The 20,108-nt window shown below is 36.4% G+C and overlaps 1 protein-coding gene across 7 annotated transcripts in view; it reads left to right on the forward strand.

Moving 5' to 3' along the window:
* SOX6 (SRY-box transcription factor 6) overlaps positions 1–20,108 on the forward strand; it is a 373,678-nt gene that overhangs the window by 45,184 nt on the left and 308,386 nt on the right. For all 7 annotated transcript variants that reach the window (XM_032112424.1, XM_032112416.1, XM_032112420.1 and 4 more), the window contains one exon: positions 10,521–10,576. The gene's annotated coding sequence lies outside the window, so the exon portion shown is untranslated. The remainder of the gene's footprint in view (positions 1–10,520; positions 10,577–20,108) is intronic.

Consider the following 20,108-nt stretch of genomic DNA (forward strand, 5'->3'; position numbering starts at 1 on the left):
GAGTCAGGTTTTAAAAATTGTTGGGACTTGCTACACAGCACAGCTGCTTCTCTGCATAGGGAGAGATATCAAGAAAAGTATAATATGTGATTGATGGGAGACTCTTGTTGGCATTGAGCCATCTTGCAAATTTTTTTATATAATTATCTGTTAATTTTTGTACATGCACTTAAGCAACTTGTGATGAGTTCATCTCAGAATCCAAGTCAGCATGCCTACACAGAGGATTCATCTGACTTATGAGAGTAATGTAATTTTTTTAAAGTTAAAAGTTTAAAAATGTTTTAATAGTATTTTTACTGAGTTTTGTAGCACTCTACATGGCTTAGACTGGGATTCTGCTCTTTCTGATCTCATTAAGTAGAATCTTATTCTCTGATTTTCAAGGAGGTGACTTCTTATTTCACCCAGTATAGGGCACCGGTATTTGAAATGTGTGTTCCTAGATCTTCAAATTATGGCTTGAAAGTTCCAAAAACTTTATGTTGGCACTCTGTGCAGAGGAAAATGTCATCCAACTCTAGTATTTTCAAATATTTGTCTTCTTGTAAGGTAATTTAAAATTACTTTAGGAAGTGTTGTATAGGTGCAAAATATATTCTTGTGGTGATTAACAATAGTAATTTCTGACTTTGCAGTGAATTGCCAGGTTATTATAATTCAGTCAAGTTCTGGAAATATCTGAAAGGTTCGTTACATCTTTGGGATGACAGAACAAAGGGCAAAATCCTAGACCCATTAAACTATTCGTTGTTCTGTGATAAAACAAGTACAGGAAGGTTTTAACCCTGTATCCCCAAAATAGCCATGCTTTCCTGTGGATTCAGAGGAATCCCTAGGGTTTGCTATATTTCTTTGAAGGACCATATTTATCCACACTGAATACTCTGTCTGCTGATATTTTGAAAATTCCTGTCCTCTGAGAACTGTAGACTTTTCAGTCTCTCTGTGACAATTTACACAGCAATGAGAACAATGGGATTTTGGAAAGAACCGTGACCTGCAGCACCACCCTGACACCCTTAGTTGCAAAGAAAGTGGATTAAGTTATTTGGAATCAAGGAGTAGTTTGCAATAAAATAATTGAAAGTATAAATGTTACCATTGGAACTGTAACTAACATTTCACAGTTTCTTAAATGAAGGAAAGGGGGAATAAGGAAGAATAAGAAAAGTCAGAGAGATTTTCTAAGAACATGATCTTGGTTTTTGAAAGTGGAATATCAACATTTTCTCTTTTCTTAATTTCCCAGAAATTTTTCTTATAAGTTTACTTATACATAAGTAGTTAACTTTGCACTGCATTCCAAAGGGTTCATATGCCAGAAAAAGAGGGCAGGGTCACCTGGAAAAAGGGAAATTTCTAGCTCAAAGAAGCAAAGTGTGTTGAGTTAAAGTAAAATAGAGGAATTGGAAAATTTTGCAATAATAATAAAAAATAAAAAAGAAGAAAACCTACATATTTTATGGGTACCAGGGAATAGTTATAACTTGTGCTCTAATGATTTCTGATGGATGTTGCTGTGATGTTCACTCTGGTGTTCATTAAAAAGAAAACGGGTAAAACACCACCCTAAAATTCCACAGCAGGACCTGCTTCATTTAGCACAAGAGAGAAACACATTTGAAGTACTTCCTATAGAACTTTCTTTTTAGAGAAATAGAAGTTATTCTCTGCATATTTTTCTTTTCTTCCTTCCTTTCTTTTGTTCAGTTAAAGCAGTGATAAGATCTTGTAAAGAGACATGTCAGGCTGATGAGTTAATTTGGTGAAACTTTTAGGTTTGCCAACTTCTTGAGTGTGATTTAAAAAATTTTTTTTTTCTTTAGTAAGATCAGTATTCCACTTACATTTTTGAAATATTGCATGCAAAGCGCCTAGTAACCACCCCTCTAGCCATCAGCTTTTCATTGCAGCCTGTCAGTACCTTGCTGAGGGCAGGTGCAGATAGCCTGGGGCTCATAGATGTCAAGCAATGCTGGTAAGTGCCTGGAGATATGGTTTTATATGACTGTCTAAAGAGGCTGTGACTATCTAAATAATTTTCAGCACATGAGAAACTGAACCCTTCCCCCAAACTCGCCTTTAAATTTGTAGCTTGGGACATTCTGTCCTAAAGTGTAGGGTAACTGACTCTGAGTTTACTGATATGTGATTCCTACAACCAGTATAAAAACCAGGCTATGAACATAAAACTGATTTTTTTTGGCTGATACAAAGTAGTGCTTTAGCATTTTAACCTGCTTGACTTTAGTACCCAGGACTGTGCTTAACATAAATTGGAGTAAAGGGTCATCATATCATTTTTTTGATGGGCAATATTGCCTGAAAGAATTTCTGTCTTTGGTGAACATATTTCAGTTCTGGTTTCAAAATATCTGGCAGAGGAGAATGTCACAGAAAAAATAGGAGGTCCAAACCTTTAGATGATAGGCAACAAGTATTTGTCAAAATCCCAGTTCAGATTTTGACAGAGATGTCATAGGTGAAAAATCCAAAAAAACTAGGGCTACACTTGATAAAGTCTCCAAAGGGTAAAACCTTATCAAACTGATAGCTTTGCCATTGAAGGCAAATTTCTGTTTCAAGGTGCACTCTTTCCTTAATTAACACAATTTTTTTCTTCCTTTTTAAACTAATGAAGTAGCCATGCTTTAGGAGACACTGAAAGAAGGCCAAAAGGTTTTTATTTTGAGGGCTTGATGAGATAATGTGGTTCATTTCTTTTTTTTTTTGACTGATTTATTTGTCCAGCAGGTGAGAGTTAATTATCTTTAGGACTGATAATTGTAGATAATCACAAATAGAGGGGTCCTTTGGGCAGAATATAAAGCAATATCCTTTCTGGGGCACTCTGTGCCATGTACGTGGAAACAGTTCTCACAGAGGATCCACATGTAAGGTGGGATCCTAATTGAATGGGTCTTGGAAGAAAGAAATTTTACTGACTTATTTTTCTAAAGTGAAATGAAAAATAGAGCACCTGGACCTCCTTTTCTTTGATTATAGTGTCAGGATAAATGAATTGCAAAAATGGGAGCTGAGAGGGGATGTTAGTACACGACTAACGGAAAAGAAAGGATTTTAGCTATAATTATTATGTTTCAGGGTTTCAGGGAAAGAAAACTCCAAGATATGGAGTAAGGAGGTTTTGTCCCTCAGGGAATCCAGGGAAGTAGACCTGAAGGCAGACATTCTTAAGGCCTTCTAATTGATTTTTATGTCCTACTTAACTAGCTTTGAAAAATCTTAGCTTCTGTTACATGGGACTCTCCAATACAGAATCCCAATATTTTGTCTGGATTAATACTAATTTCAATGGGAACAAATGGCACACTTATAATATTACAAAATAGATGGGTCAGAAAAATTGTTAGTTTGTGTGCAGCTGACTTAGCTTCTTTTCCCCTTTTCCCTTTTTCTCTTTTTCTATTCTTTTTTGTTTTTCTCCTCCTTGTTTTTTTGAATTTAATCAAAACCATCAATCTCTATGGTTTTTTTGTTGTTTAAGTGCATTGCAGTTGTGTCAGGTTGAATCTCCAGTTGTCAGGGAACCATCAAATCCACATGCTATATGGGATAATTATGCTGGAATTTTAAATATGGTGATGTGTTACCATGCACTAGTATCATTGTTGATATCTCTAAAATATCAGCTAAACATTTCAGCTGTCTTACCATTTTTAACTCTTGGAAATAGTGGTAGAATGGTAAAACTGGGCTTTCAGAATTACCACTCCCCCTGCCCCCCATATATAGAGATATATATAATATATCTTTGCTCAAGGGCTTTAGCTTTCTGTTACTATTCCAAGCCTTGTCTATGCATATGTAGGTGTTACACTATAAAAAAAAATGTACCAAGGAGTTTGCATCTGGTAAATGTAGCACAAGTACAGTTGAGTAGGTGTTTAAGTCAAAGTGCAGTGAAAGAACCTGATGAAGATGTATCCTAAACCCTTTCTGTGGCCTGAGTGCGACAGCATCAGGCACTGAGGGATGTTCAGTGACTCAAAGCCTCCCAAGTTATCTAAGTGTTCTCAACTCTACATAATTCTTGATGCTTTGTCAGGCCAGGAAATTACAGACATGTAATTTGTTTTCATTTTTCTTTCCAGAAAGACCTTTTCTTTTTGCTCAGAGCAGGTCATCACTTATATCTAAATATAAAAATATATATAGGTAATGGATATTAAAAAATTGAGGATAAATAGGCACCCATAGATATAGATAGTTGATTTGAATAAAAAATCAATGCAATTCCAATCTGTCGTGTAAGAGAATTTCAGTTTGGTCCAATCCAGACCTCAAGAAGCTCATTAAAGAGACTTAACTGCATGGTGAATTACAGTTTGAATAATATTTTATATTTTTTATACTGTTGTTTTCAGTCATATGACTGAGCTGAAAGACTATACCCTCTTTTAAACACAGTAAGCCAATTCTTCAGCAAAATTATTTTAAACATTGGTCTGCATATGAAAGGCAAGGGAACCTGACACATTATGTATTCAAAAGATAAAGGGAGCCAAAAACTACTGAAAGTATTGTTAATTTTAGTACAATTTGGCAAGAAAAATTACATCCAAGTGGTAAGCTAACAGCTCCTGGTATGTGTATTGTTGCATAAAGATAGTATTATATAATGAACAAAAATGTTATTATTTTGTGTTAAAGTTGCACGTGGAGAACCCTTATGAGACTGTATTACCGTCATGCCAGGAGACTCTGCTATAGTTGCAAGTACACCCATAGGAAGAGATTAAAAAGCTATCATTCCACATGGTGAGAGTATAGTTGAGACCCAGAGAGAGAGAGAAGAGAAAAAAAATGGCCAAGTATTATAATGCAGGTCAATGCCAACGCCGCCCTTTCGGTCTTTGTGTGGTTGATTTCCACAGGGGCCTGACAAAAGTGAGTCTCTGCAGAGTGACCCTGGATGTCACTTCCAAGCCACATCCTCTGCAGCCCCCACAGCTTCTCCAGGTGTAGAGAGTAACTCTGGAGTGCAATTTGGATTAGCTGTAAAGCTCTCTCTGTACTTGCTACATCCTTCCAACAGCACAGTACTGCAAGGGTTTCTTGTGTTTGAAATCCCGGCCATACTTCTTGGGGCTTGTAATGCTGTAAATTTTCATTCAGGGCTTAATTTACCTTGTAGTGCCTTCAGCACATGGATCTGCACATGTAAATGCTACAGAAACAGCCCTGTTGTGAAAGCTTTCTCTGTTTTCTTTAATTCAGTCGTATTGATCAGGAACGCCCGAGCCTGTGGCTGTGAAAATGCCGTGTAGCTCACCAGAAGTTCAGAGGTGTTTTTTGTGTCCCAGCACACCATGTGAGTGACAGTGGGCTGGTGCAGGAACTCCAGGGAAATTTGAGTCCCTTGATGTGGGAGCAGGGAGCCAGCAGCATTTACCACCTTTCCCCGGGCAACAGAGGAGGCTTTTGCTGTCTGCAGCCGATGAGTTATAACTGGAGCTCCTCCTCTCCCTTCAGCCTTCCAAGCAGCGTGGTGTATGTCTTGTGGTTCTTATCTGCTCAAAAGTATGCACACAAAGCTTATCAGATCTGGAATGCTAGCACCCTGCCTTTTAAATGAAGGAATAAATGCATATTTAGGTATTTCTTTCATCTGCACGGTGAATTAGATGTTTTTGGTGTTTTCAAGTGTAATTTTAGTGGTAGATGTAGTAATATATTTAAATTAGTTGTTGGAGATATGCAATACTTTTTTCATCAAAATCCTTTTTAGACTTAAGTTGATGCTACGCTATGAAGTGATACTACATACATTTTTTATTCTATGCTCACGTCCTGTAATGATTGGATGCTTTATAGATCTGCAAGCAGACAGCAGAGGAACCTTCCTGAATTGCCTGTTGGAGACCTTTACACAATAACACAACTATTTGTTAGAGAGGAGATGATAAGGAGCTTTTACAGCCAGTTATATAATGTAACACTGCCAGGTAATGTGCCACTACCGAGTGACACCCTTTTGGGAAAGACGGGGAACCACTGTCTGTGGAGCTTGGCAAAAGTGGTGATGTTTATGGGGCTCCTTTTCTTTAAGAGGTAGTTTACAGAAACACCATCATTGTATGTGTATGTTGACATGTTTTTTGTAGGCAGATGTGAGGTTGCTCTAAACTGGAAGTCATGTAGTTTACGTAAGTGCTAACCAGAGCTAAACTGGATTAGAGTGGGTTTGTGGCCAGTCATCTCCAAGTGTGGGCAGAGTGAGCTCATATCTCCCTGCAAAACTGTGGAGATGTAGCTTATTTTAGGTACTTCTTTTGAGCCTCGTTTCTGTAATAACGACATCACAGCTTCTGGGGTGTAGAATTGTAAAGCATCACTGCTACAGAGGGAAGAAATAGTAGCTCCTTTTTGTGTATGAGGAACTAAGAAGCACAAAGCAACTTCTGCTAAAGGTTGAGCAGAAAATCTGTAACAAAAGCAGCAACTGAGTACAGAGCTTTGGAGACCAATTTTACACTCTATGCGCTGTGGTGTGGTTCTTAACTCACTGTGATGCAATGTGTTTTAAAATTACCACTTGTGGAACAGGTGGCATGCCCTGATTCCTTCTTTGATGGATCACTTGACTGCAATCTCTGTTAAGGAGTACAAAAATCCAAATGAAGATTACTGCAGAAGGACTATTCTAAAATGAAAAGCGAGAGGGAAACAATGTGGTAGTTAGTTTGGATTGGTTGGATTTTTTGTTTGTTTATTTGTTTGGGGATTTTGGGTTTTTTTTGGCTATGCATAGAACCAAGAATAATAAAGATTTCAAGAAACAAGCCAGCAAAGGTGGTAAAATACAATCCTTGAGTGTTTGAGCAGGAGTGAAACAAAGGGAAGATACCAGAAATTTGCTCATAGTGGTTAACTACTGCGTTTGCTTTCCTGTTTTAAAATGATCATGTATGAAGAATTTTCTGCGTGTAAGTAAAACATTTTTCATTAACCATCTTGAAACTGTGCCCTTTATCTGAATTAAGGAAGATTTTTAGAAATCTGGTTCAAAGGTTCTCCTTACAATCAGCCTACTCCTTCTTTAATTTTTGTGATTCTGTCTAGACATTTACAGGTCATTAATGATGCTTTAATTGTGAAATGTTGCACGTTTAAGGGTGTGAAATTGCTATGTGATTCAGGCCCTAAATGTGTAGTTTCATTTCTGTATTATTCCTTTTTCTCATTTCACATCATGCTATAATTCTGAAAATAGTTTTTTAACAGTTTTTAAATGATACATATTTTAGTCCCAGCAGCCCACAATGATAGGCCACATTCTCAAATGATATAACATGATGCCATGCTTTTTACTAAATAGCTGCTTCCATTTTTTGCTTCCAGGCTTCCTTCATGCTCACTGGTGACTGTGCACAGAAAATACAGGCTACCTGTAGAGGCTCTATCTTAGAAACATCAGGATATTTTAATTAAGGATTTTTTAAAATTAGTAAATATTTTTTCTGCTTTCCAAAACCATTTAATTTTTTTTTTCTGAAAACTGATACCTATTGGAATTATTAAGAGCTGACTGGGTGAAAAGATGGCTGTTTGATAACTGACATTTGGCTTTTCATGGAATTTTCTTTTGTTCATAACACATATGGTAAACAAGGTCCTACCGTCATTTAGTGATGTCCATAATCTGTTTTATGTCCAGTGTTCTCTTGGTGTCAATATGTGCTCGCAAGGCAAGCAAAAGCTTAGCTTTTTGAAAATTGAGTTATTTTGAGGGATTCTGTTAAATTGTTGGATGACTGTGTAATATTCTTAGGTCAATGAGGAGTGGTTGCCTTTACTAACTCTTTAGCAAAGGTACCTGAAATCAGAGTGTAAGCTGCTCTAACAGATTTATTTCCCCCCTTTCATAGTGGCACTGGGAGAGCAAATCTTTGATAAGGATGGTAGCAACCTTCCAAACATGCAGAAATTGCAGGTATTCAGAATGGTTTGAGAGCACTTAAACTGCAAAATATCGGAGTGAAATTTCTGGTGGGATTTGTACCAATTAAAACAACAGAATACTTTAAAGACAGCTTTGTTCTTTTATATATTTATGCAACAGCTGGTCACCTGTGTGGTCACCTGGAGTTCAACTCAAGACATCTAAAGTGAAAATGTAGATGGTTTGAGCTAACAGAATAATTTGTTATTAATGTTGTGATGTCAGTGTTTGATGGACGGAAAGTTTTCTATGTAGATAAGAAACTAGGGTTTATTTTCAGTTTAAGGAAAAGTACTTGGGCATCTAAAAATAATAAAAGTGATGGAGGCTATAGAATATAGGACTACAGGTGTAAGAGAAGAAAAAATAGATAACAACTACTCCATCTAATCAGGTCATGTGCCTTACTTTTGTGTGTCTATGTGTTAGCTATGTTGTCTTTCTTTTGGGCAGAGAACCGTGCAAAGTAAGATGAGTCCAGGCAGTAAGACAAAGGTATTTTCTTCCATGTAAAGTCTAGATACCTCATACTTGAATTGTCACTATGAATAGCTGTTTCTGGTCGATTAGACTGTTTTCAGCATTTTCCTTGCACTCTGCTTGTGTTGGTAGACTATGGGTATTACTGAACCCTTCCTTGATTGCACTATTTTATTAAATTTACTAAGGGAAAGTGGTTGAAAGAAAGGTCAGTTTTGTACAGTCTGCTGAATGCAGCAGCCACCCCCACACTGATGAGTCCATTTCGAATAGATCAGGCTCTTTAGGGTTGGGATTTTTTCCCCCACACTGACCAGCTCCATAATGGATAAGCTTGCAGCTGATTCACAGTTCTGAGGTGTTATCTGGGCAACAAGCTTGGGATCACTGGGTACAGTTACCCCTGTTCTTCTCCCTCACTTGCACTGTTGCTGTAAGAATCAAGGCTTCACATACCTATTGTTCTGCAGGATTTTTTACCAAACGGAACTTTTCCCCTGGTAGATCTCCAGAGTGCTAAAGCTAAGTTTAAAATTTTGTATATTTAACCTTTCCCCCTAATTGCTTGGCCAGAATAAAGGTTTGGTGCTTTGTTCCTAAATTCTCTACGTGAGGTGGTGTGCATTAAAGTGTATTTATACTTTCAGATTAATTAACTGTGACCTCATGAACCACTGTCCTTGTTTAATTGGTGGCTCCAAAGCACACTAATGGCATAAATCAGCTGATAATGAGATTCAGACTTGCTTTTAAAATATATAATAATAACACTGCATTGATAGAGCAAATGAGATTTGTTGACTCTCTGTTGGTATTACAGGAGAGAAGACACAATTAAATGTGTACTTTCAGGATGGGGGAGGGCTTGGTTGGAATGAATAATATGCACTTCAGGGTGGGTGTATGAAATAAGGAGGATATTCTGCATCAAGATAAGTTTGGTATTCTCTCCTTGTCTCTAGGCACTGTGCAGTACTGGCTGGTGCACTTTAGGATACAGAAATGTTGTGGGAAGGTGTTTCTTAAAGATTACTGGGGGCTAACAAAAATGACGATTTCATCTTTAAATATAGTTACATGTTTTTAAACTGAGCTTACACCCACTGTTTTATGAACTGCAAATTAATCAGATAGCTCACAGAGAACAAAAAGGTTTTGACCTAAACTAGTTGCCCAGGCTCCATTACTATTTTCAGTTTAATGTTACCCATATCCATCCTCACATTTTGGAAAGAAAACAAGGGCTGTGCAACAAAGTTTCTTTGTTTTCCTAAGAACTAAAAATGTGCTGTATGTAGACCAAACAATAAAAATAAACTACTGAACTACCTTCTAATGCATGGGGGTTCTGGAGAGAGGAAACCATGGATATTTAGAGGCATAAAGTGAGTCATTGTGCTAGTTAAAGAATTTTATAAGGCGAGCTCTGTGGGTTTGAGTTGCATCTGTTACCTTTCCAACTAGAACTGAGGCGTATGCAGGAAAAAGAATGTTGGATTTAATCATGCCTTATAGTGACTGCATTGTACTTAGGCTAAGCTTCTAACTGGGATCTAGACCATAAGGGAACAAAATCATTAGTCTTTCTTCTTTGTATAAATTTTGCCTTAGATAGGTTCCAATTAAACGACCTAAACAATAATTTTACACCAGGTAAGCGGCAAAATGCTGTTAACAAACTACTTAAATAAAAAAAAGTAATAAATGTTCTGTAACACTTGAGAACATAAAAAAAAAAAGCAAAAACTCCAAGCCAAAACCCCCCTCACAGCTATTTTCCTTATTAAAAGATAACCATGCTTGCATTTATGACAGTTCTTAGAAGCCATAATGGACTGGGTTGCTATGGTGTGAGATGCAGAACAATGAAATAATTGTTTCTCTTGGTATTGGCTTCCTGGAAACAAATTCTGTGTAAATTACTTGGCTGAAAGCGTGACAACAGTCTTGTATTCTGTTTTATTCAGTTCATGGTAAAAACTCGTAACTATTTTATAATAATAAAAAAGTAACCTTTATCAGTTCTGGGCTTTCTTTTGTTTCAACTTTTTTTTTTCTTTTATATTTTCAGGTCAGTTTCATGAATTCATGATTTCTGGGAGCTGGGGCTGATTTTCTTGTGTATTTGTAAGTATTTATTATTTTCTCTGTTATGTGCATCTTTCTACTGCTCTTTTGACATGGGGAATAGAAGAAATTTTAAAATGTCACTGTTGTATCACAGTTTTAACATGTTCATTTAGCAAGAATTTGACCTCACTACTTTTAAACTTTTGGTAGGTTTTTTGCTACCAACTTATGCTTCTGCTATTCAGAGGAGCTACAAATTCTGAATTAACAGTAAATATTATTATTCCAAGCTTTATTTTTGTTTTTATAATAATAACAATGATGGGAGAACAGCTTACAGTAACACATCAATGGTGGCACTTGCTAATGACACCACTGCGTCATGTTTTTGCAATGAAAATAATTTCTAGAAAAGAACTGGGGCTGTGACTCAAGATAGACAGCACTTTTAGAGGAAGTGCTGTATGGTGTTATTGAGGAAACACTAGGATGATCAACATCTGCTGAACTAGAAATACATTTTTGTATCCCTTGGAGGAAGCTGACCTCTATGGTTGCAGAAAAACCTTGGTCATTCAGGCCACAGCTCAAGAACATGTTTCAGAGTATGCCCAAGTTCAAACGCATCAAATGGACTACACTTAAAGAGAAATGCTTTGAGAAAGGGAAAGCCAGAGGAGAGCACCTGGGAGGAAGATAGTTATTCATGCAACAAATAGAAAGCTTTCGGAATTGCTGTTTAGCTTTAGTCAAGTATAATAAGGAAAATCTAATGGGCCTTAGACTTGGCATGATATAAATTATTGCAACACCTCTTGTATGATGTAGTATAAATGAAACCAATCTATGCAGCTTGTTCTCTTAAGTCACAAATACAGTTTATGAAAAAATATTTATTCAATCATTTGTGGAAAAGGATGTTCACAAAACTGCATTCATCAGGGAAAAAATATGGCTGGTTCTCCTCTCAATATGGAAATATGTTCAATTTCTACTAACTCTTCCTCTTTACAAATGTTCATTTTCACATATGGTTTTGCTATGCTATTTGCACTTTCCTTCACTTACAGGTCAGCATTTTTTTAATGAGCATTGTCAGTCAGAGATAAGAAAAATATTATCAAATAAGATAAACAGTTTAAAACCAAGTATTACCATTGAAAAATAGTTCTGAGAAGGAAATATAAAGTGATTACTGAATTGAGAGTGAGGAATTTGTTATATTCTTTCTGGCTTTGTTACTGCATTTTTTTTTTAAGCCATCATTTTCTTTTCATCATTTTTCTCTTCTAAAAATGAAAATTGTAACATAAGTCTATACAAAGAGCAGCTCTTTATACCTCAATATGGAGCACACTTTCCAAGGAAAGCAATGCAGTAAATTCAATGGTAGTTTCATGGTGAACTTTTTGTGTACCAAGCTAGTTGGGTGAGAAGTTGTAAGTATGGTTTAGTTCATGTTCATCTAGTGTTACAAACATAAAAAGGGCTTTAGTAATTATATTGTGGACTGCTGATCTGAGTGCTGCTCTTCTTGGCTGACATCAACAAAGAGCTGTGGTAAACAAAAGTGGCATAAAAAAGTACTTGGACAACAATTCTTGTATTTAGATCAATCAAGTAAGTATTTAAACTCCCATGAGAAGTATGGACTGTTAATATCACACAACTGCACACTGGCTGTTGCAGGGCAAGTTGTTAGTACAGCTGAGACACCTGACATATTGTGGCCATGAGAGCTGGGATGTGGTTCAGCAGCCTGAGCAATGGAGCTGAGTAAATGACTGTATGAAATGATGAGCCACAGCCTGGCTCGTGATAGGTGTCCTCTGCAAGCCAGACTTCAATTACAGTGACATGAATATCTGGGGAAGCCAACACTATGCTGACTGTTCTTTGCTTAAAGGACTTATTTTAGTGTTTAGCACTATATGTCTAGAAACATATGCAAACCTTAAGTTCACATAAACTGAAAATAAAATAAAATGTAGGAGGTACAACCGATGGATTCAGCCCTGTGTTTCCTCACATACTGAGAACAGCACTAAAGTATAGCTTCTACAGTAATATAGGATTAGATCGTCTTAAATCATCTCTATTTTACCTCTCCAAACTTACAAATATTCTGTACATGAGTCAGGCAGATACAGACTCTTACTATGCACTAACAGGACTATGTACAGTGTCATAAATGGAGACAAATAAAATAGACCAACAGGACAGCTTGTGACCTGAGGTACCTTTCCATTTAAAGACTTGATTTCTGCAAATACTTATGCATGTGAGCTGACCATTGAAGCTGATGGACTGAGGATCAGGGCCTGAGGCTGAACAAATAGGCCCTAAGCAAAGGAGAAGATGGGAGCTTTGGGGGTCGGTGTGGAAGACAAAAAGTTTGCACGTATCAGGACTTTTGAGAAGATTCAATTCGAAGCAGTATTTAAAAAATGCTAATGAGACGTGTATACCTTTTTCATGTTATGCTATAATATTTGGGCATGTTTTTATAGCATGTTTGTTTGATCTGTACTCCAAAGGGAAGCAGTGCAGATCAGTGCTAGGAAGATTGATCTTTGAAACTGTGCATATTTTTATATGGGAATACAGCAAGATCAGCTAAATACTGCTATAGGTCTATACCAAAGCTATTTCAACCAGGGGCTATAATAACTTTTTCCTCAAATTTTTGAAAGTTTTGTCATAGATGCATTCTGCTGTAACATGTAATTACTTGGATCATCCAGTTCAGGCAACTTTGGGATTTTTTTGTCATATTTGGCTAGTCTAGTTCAGGAGAAAACAGGATTGATGATTCATACAAAAGTAAATTTCATGGAAAATATGACATTTGTGCTTTTGTTTTACGCCCACAGAGTAATTGTCCTAACTAAAGGTTACTTTTTTTTTCAAGAATGTGGTTTTAACATGGTTTAATTTATTTAATTGTTCTTTCAAGTAGGTTTGTCCAGTAGTAAACTGCAATAGTTATTTAAAGATATGGATGGCAAAATAAGTGTCCTCTAATAACAGAGCATTTAGACCAAATTTTGCTTGTACATCAGCAATTAGATATATCTATTTACTAGCAGTTCAGTTTCTGTGTAAACATTTTATTGTGACTTGGCTACCATGTGAAAACACTGACAGAGAGAGAAAAATAAAACCTGAAATGAGAGGTGTTGAAGCCCATGAAACTTCAGTGTCTTGAAACACCTGTATTGAAAACATGGTGAAAATAATATAATTGTATTTGGGAATAAAATAAAATTTCTTTAAAAATGAACACTAGTATTTTTTTCCAAAGAAGGTTTGAGAACAAAGCCAGAAAACTTAGGGAGCACACACATGCACACACATTATGACACAACAAAACTGACATAGTGGGTAGGTAAATTTTATCTTTTCAAACACTCTAATCAGCATATCAACAGAATCATGCTTTGCTTAAAATTCAATATTTAATATTTTTTCCCAATCTTATTTTTAAGGCAACTTTTATACTCTTTTTGTTTTTCTGTTTTGGACTGTTTCTATTTACACCACAGAGCATCTGGCCAAACAGATTTTTTCTTTGTATTTCTACCAGCTTATTTAAGAGGAGAAAATTATTTAATTTTGAATATTTGTATAACAAAGTCAAAGAAAGCCCAGCTTATTTGGAGCAAAGGAAGGCATATATGTCTTTGGTGCTATTTACCTTATGGGTTTAATTGATAACATGTGATGTTCTACTGAATTACTGAATTGAGTTCATATATTTGGGAAAATATACAGTCTCTACTTTCTAGAAAAGCAATATACTGAACCGAAGTCTTAAAAAGTTGATCTCCATTTTTCTCTTCGTAAGACAGGATTGTTAATCACCATTTTGATCAAGGAGATGTTTGCCAGCTTATCACATACCTCTTTCTATAAAGAGATGAGTCTTTAAAAGCTCCTATTAATAAAGCAAAGTGATGCCTAACTAGAATCTCTGTTTGCTGCAACACCCATACCTTTTTTGGCGTGTGTGTGCTGCAGGTATCCGAGGCCTTTATCCTCTTATGCCTCCCCTCCTGCTAACATTGTGACATGCTAATGTAAAATGATCTGGTTGAACCATCACTTAACTAGACCCTCAGCAATTTGAAGCTCTGTTTTCCTGGGTTTATTTTATAAATTGTGACTATAAAATCAATTTCTAGTGGAACCCTATCTTGCTGTTTTTGTGTAAGGCTTGTAACACACAAATTTTCTGGTAAGAAACAAATTTCCAATATATAACATGGGGGACAAATAAATAGAAAAGAAGACACCTGCCTTGAAGAGTTTTTTTGTCTGAGAAAACTTTCCTAAATACGCGTATTTTAGATGTTTTTAAGAGAGAGTAGGTTGAGTAGAAAGATAATGAAAGCGGGAAAAGCATTTCTTTACACTCAGCTAAAATCTGATGCCCAAACACATTTGCTGGTGAGGATCTGATAGCTGCATAGTTGCATTCATCCAGAGCTTTATACTTGTACCTGAAGAGGGAAGGTGTGGGAAAAAGACTCAAGGGGAGGGAAAGGTTGCTGGGCCACCCCTCTGCTAAGAACAGGACAGAACTCGAATACGAAAAATTCCGTTTGTTTTTCAGCATCCGATTCTCTCTCTAGCCCGTGCTTCCAGCTGGGATGTCTGATGGACTCCCCTGTGTGATTTTATCTAAAGCTGTGTGGTTGCGGGAGGTCACCTGGGGACTTCTAGTTCTAATAGAAGGAAAGTCTGTTGCCTGATGCTGGCCCAGAAACCTACTCCTATCTGAGTTCCCATTTACCTTCTGGGTGCAGCAGACATTTTTTGGCTGCTTCTCTATCAACTATACAGTCTGTGTCTTGGTAATAAGTAAAAAAATTAATAGGTACACAGAATGCTTGCATTGTGAAAGCGTTGTATTCATTTTAGACAGTTTTTCTTATAATAAACAAATAGTGCATTTAAACTACATTTGGGATTTTGATATTTAGCATAGCACAGCAGTCTCCTTCAATTCTTTGTGAAGAACGAAATGTATGGCACAAGAGAAAATACACAAAAGAACAGTCTTAATTCACATAAACCCAAGGGGTTTCAGGCTGTAGACTCTTTAGCAGTTACTGGAACGAGGACACCAGTGTGGGCAAGAGCACCATCCAACCAGCTCCTGGCACATTGCACAAAGACAGGGGCCACACATGTGGTCTCTGCTTACTTTCTGATGAAGTTGAATCATTTAGTGAAACTGCTGCTAGAAATGCTTTTTCTTTTTCAAAGGACAGCCATGCTCTGTATATAAGCAAGGGCTTCCTTGCTCTGCTGCTGCTCCATATGTGTGCTGGATGAGATCTGTGCAATGCACTAGATCCATCTGCTGTCTAAAAACTCCTTTGAAAAAGTGCTAAGAAATAAATTGCAAATCCTCATCCAAACAGTTCTATATGTTATTGCAGTTGTGTGCAATGCTTGGGAGAGAGGAATAGGAAATACTTGTGTTAAGAAGCCCAATTAAGAATGTAGAAGCAAAGTACTTGCACAAGTCCGTACCTGGACAGGTTTTCAACGAGGGATTGACATTTGCAGAGCCCAGGTACTTGTAGAAGAAATGGTTGTTTATCACAAACCCAAAGCTTCAGGTAATTTAATAACTACAACGCAGTATCTTAGGAAAGCTGTAAAGAGAATTTTCTTTAAGCTATGCTGTGAGTAATAAATAAAGTAGGGTATTTCTCATTTTATGTAAATAACACAAAAAATGTCATATTCTATAGTATGGATGAGCAATACCAACATTTGATGTCAGCATTAACTTTTTAAATCATATTACTTAAAAGGGTGAGGGTTATAGAGTGTCCACAGACAGCTTCATTTTCTCTCTGCCTTCCTAATGCCCATATACCAACGACTGTTTGATTAATTTATTGACATAAAACAGAATTGCTTAGAACTAACCACTCATTCATCATAATCAGAGTTACAAGAGAGAGCAGACTAAGAGGTTAACTGCTTGCTAGATGTATCAAGATCTTTGCTATATACCAAAGCCTGACTCAATAGAAATCTGATAATGCTCTGCTGAAGGTAAAACATAAGTGTTAATAGCTAAATAAAAAAATTGATAAAGACTGTGCTGTAAAACACTCCCATTTTTAAAGTTAATTAAAAAGAGCTGATCAAAGTGAAGCCTGCATTAAAACTGTTACTTTAAGATATTAAAGATAAGATAAAGTATAAAGGTCAGCTTTAAAAATAAGTGCATTTAAAAAAAAATTAATTTTCTATCAATTTTTTTTTCTTCTTGGCAATGTTTTCATTAATAATTAAAATACAAATAATGTGGAAATGTTAATTTTTAACTTTTAATAATTTATGTTATGCACAGTGATGAGGAATCGATATTTTTGTGTGTCTACATTAAGAAGACATTGAAAAAAATCAATTTGAAGTAAGTGGGAGCAGCTTCTGTTCTTAATACATGCATATGATGGATTCAGTAGTGTGCATCATAAAATATTCAAAGACTACACTTAATTGTGTAAATATAATCCTGGCCCTGAAACTTGGTCTCAAAGATGCTCCCTGCAGGATCCAAAAAGCCCCAGGGAGTAATTAATCCAATTCTCCAAAGCTAAAACAAAACAAGTTACGTGAGTTTAATCACTCACTTCAGCCTTTCCCAATGAAACAGTTCACAAAGTGTAAAACTTCACTCAAAGTTCTTGTTTTCAGGAGCTGAGACACATGGTCTTGCAGAAAATCTAAAGTCTTGTATGGCAGCAGAGTGAAGAGGAATGAGTAGCTAGCAAACTGGCTGTGTATATGAAATTCCTTCTTTAGTGTATCTTTTCTACTCAAATGCTTTACTAGTTTGGAATATAACACGTTCTAAAAAAGAATTGGTGACTTGTACAACACAACTACAGTTAGATCTGCTGAATTGATCAGAGTAAAGCTCAGGAATCTGAAGCCAAGCTTAGGAAGATGAAAGCGAAGTAAAAATTTCCCACCTCAATCCTCATAATTAACAACCTAAAACTTGAGAGGTGGTTCTACAGCAGGCATAAGGGATCAGAAGTGTGGTTAACTTCAGAGTCTATGTTATTAATTCTTGATTCTATTTCAGCCACAGTTTTATGAACACCACATCAGGCAGCGCTTTGCCTTTTAGACAAGTAAAAATGTTCCAGAATTTACCTGATTTACTAAAAATTTGTGATGTCCATTATTTCATTCTTACTTCTCCTGTATTTCTGAGATATACCCTACCTTAACGGAACACACCCTGTCAATTTATTTGAAATAGGACATTTTCTCTTTTCTTTGTATGTCTTTAGGGTTTGTTTGTACTCTTGACATTGTACTTCTTTGTTCCATCTTTACCAAGTGATTATAGTTTGTGTAAAATCCAGCAGTGACATTAAATAGCTGAAATTATTCTTTCTAAGATGCAAGTTCTCACTTGTCAACACAAGTTTTATGTCACTTTGCATCTTCTTAACCCAGTATTTTTAAAGTATGGTTAGAAAGTCTTAATTTTCTTAATTTGGAAGAGGAACATTTCCTCCTCCAAATCAGGATAGTGATTTTAATATAAATTTTTGAATAGCTGTTTACCCTACAACCATATTATATCTTCCCCACAAAAGAAAAGTCATTAGAAATCTCTTATCCTATCTTGCTTGGACAACTTTTTATCACTGCCAGGTCATTGGCCTCTTCAATTGATTATACTTTAAGGTAGCATCCCATCCTAGTAAATAGTCCATATATTTCCTTACTGTGTTCACTAAAGCCTGACTATATATCTGTGTTGGTAAGAAGTGGGAATAGGTTTGAAAGGAATCTTTTGCCCAAAGATTTGCTTGATTCAAACTCTAGTATATTCACTCACCTCTGAAATATCAGATATCGGCGGCTGTCCACTCCAAGATTTTTTTGATCCATTATGGGAACCTAATATGTTCTTGAATTTTTGGGTCTTGAAATGTGATAAAGAAACAAACAAGCTGCATTTCTGATCCTTGGCAGCCCCATTCCTAGATAATCCCATCTGGGAGGTGGCTATTACCGTCATGCCTGTGTATAATTTCTCTGTTAGTCACTTGCTTTTTGATCTCTTGCTATTAAAGATGCTTTTCTAGGGACATAATTGTAACTTTTAGAGGACAATGAGGGAAGCATAACCATGCACATTCAATTATCTTTTTTTGCTGGATTCATCAAAACAGTTGCAAGACCTGTATGCTCTTACTCCAGATTCCAGATTTGTACATCAGGTAACATATATGCATCCTGCTTGCAGGTCAACTTGAATAATTATGTAATTCTGGAAAAAGAAAACTTTCTCTTCATGTAATTATTTTAACTGAATTTATACATTCTGATTGTCACAGTTTGCATTATGGTTTTGTTTCATATTGTGCAACATTGAGCAGTAAGTTATAACAATAATCAATGTTATGTCCTGTCTAAAGCATTTAGGCAGAGTTCATGCATTCAAAGAGAGTCGATTTTTCAAGACCTCATAGATTCTTGTACTTTACCCCAGAAACATGCTAACCTAGCTTTTTATAATATATTTTCCTCCCTTCTCTTTTTAATTCTGGTGTTTTGTTTCTGCGTGTGAATAAATTCCTTCATTTCTCCAAAACAGCCATCCCTTTGAGATGCCTGTTGTTCATGGGTTTTCCCCACCCACCCACCTGCCATTAACTATTTGGTTACCACTTGAAATACTTCATCATCGAGATTCAAACTCATTGTCCCATGGCCATTGTTGCTTAGCAGAACACCCATGCTTGCTTTCTACACAAACACACACACAAATTATTAACTGAGTGGAACTCCTCCTCCTCTGTGCTCCAGAAGGAGCTGCTCCAAAAAGAAGCCATTTATAGTATCAATAAGCTGCTTCTCCAAACCATGTACAGATGTGTTATTCAACCAGTTAATATTGGGGTAGTTAAAATCACCCATTATTATTTTTCTGGCAGATTTTGCCACTTCATTAATATCTTTCAACATACTGAGTTGCTTGGCTGTTCCTTCTTTTACATGGCTTATATCATATCATGCCATCACAGCATATTTTGTAGTTTCGAGTTAATTGCCCAATTAACAGTGGTATTCATGAAGTGCTAGGAAAATTCCACAACTAATGATTTGGACAATTTCAAAATAGGTTGGTATTTCATAGTTTAAAATGTCAAACATGCCAATAGCTGCAAGCTTAAGACTGTGCAGGCTTAGAACCCAATAGCTTGAAAATTCTGTATCTCAAAAATCATAATCCAGCCCTCAGAATCATGTATTTCACTGTAGGGAAGTTCTGCACTACATTAATTTCTTCCTAGACCAGTTAGGTGGAAGCATGAAATGGGACCTCCTTGGCTTCTCTGGATTTTGTGAAAATATGGGATAAATACTTGTGGCAGCAGTGAATGCACTCTAACCCCCAACCTGGCCCCAGATGAGGTTTATGGCAGCACTGGGGACGCTGCTATTACAGTAGTTGTTTATATGCTTATCAGATTCAGGAAAATGAAGATGAGTGAGTTGGAAGGTTGTAGGATTTGCTGGGGCATTTTGTACTTTT

Source organism: Corvus moneduloides, chromosome 6 (assembly GCF_009650955.1).
Source record: "Corvus moneduloides isolate bCorMon1 chromosome 6, bCorMon1.pri, whole genome shotgun sequence".
NCBI classification, from domain to species: domain Eukaryota; kingdom Metazoa; phylum Chordata; class Aves; order Passeriformes; family Corvidae; genus Corvus; species Corvus moneduloides.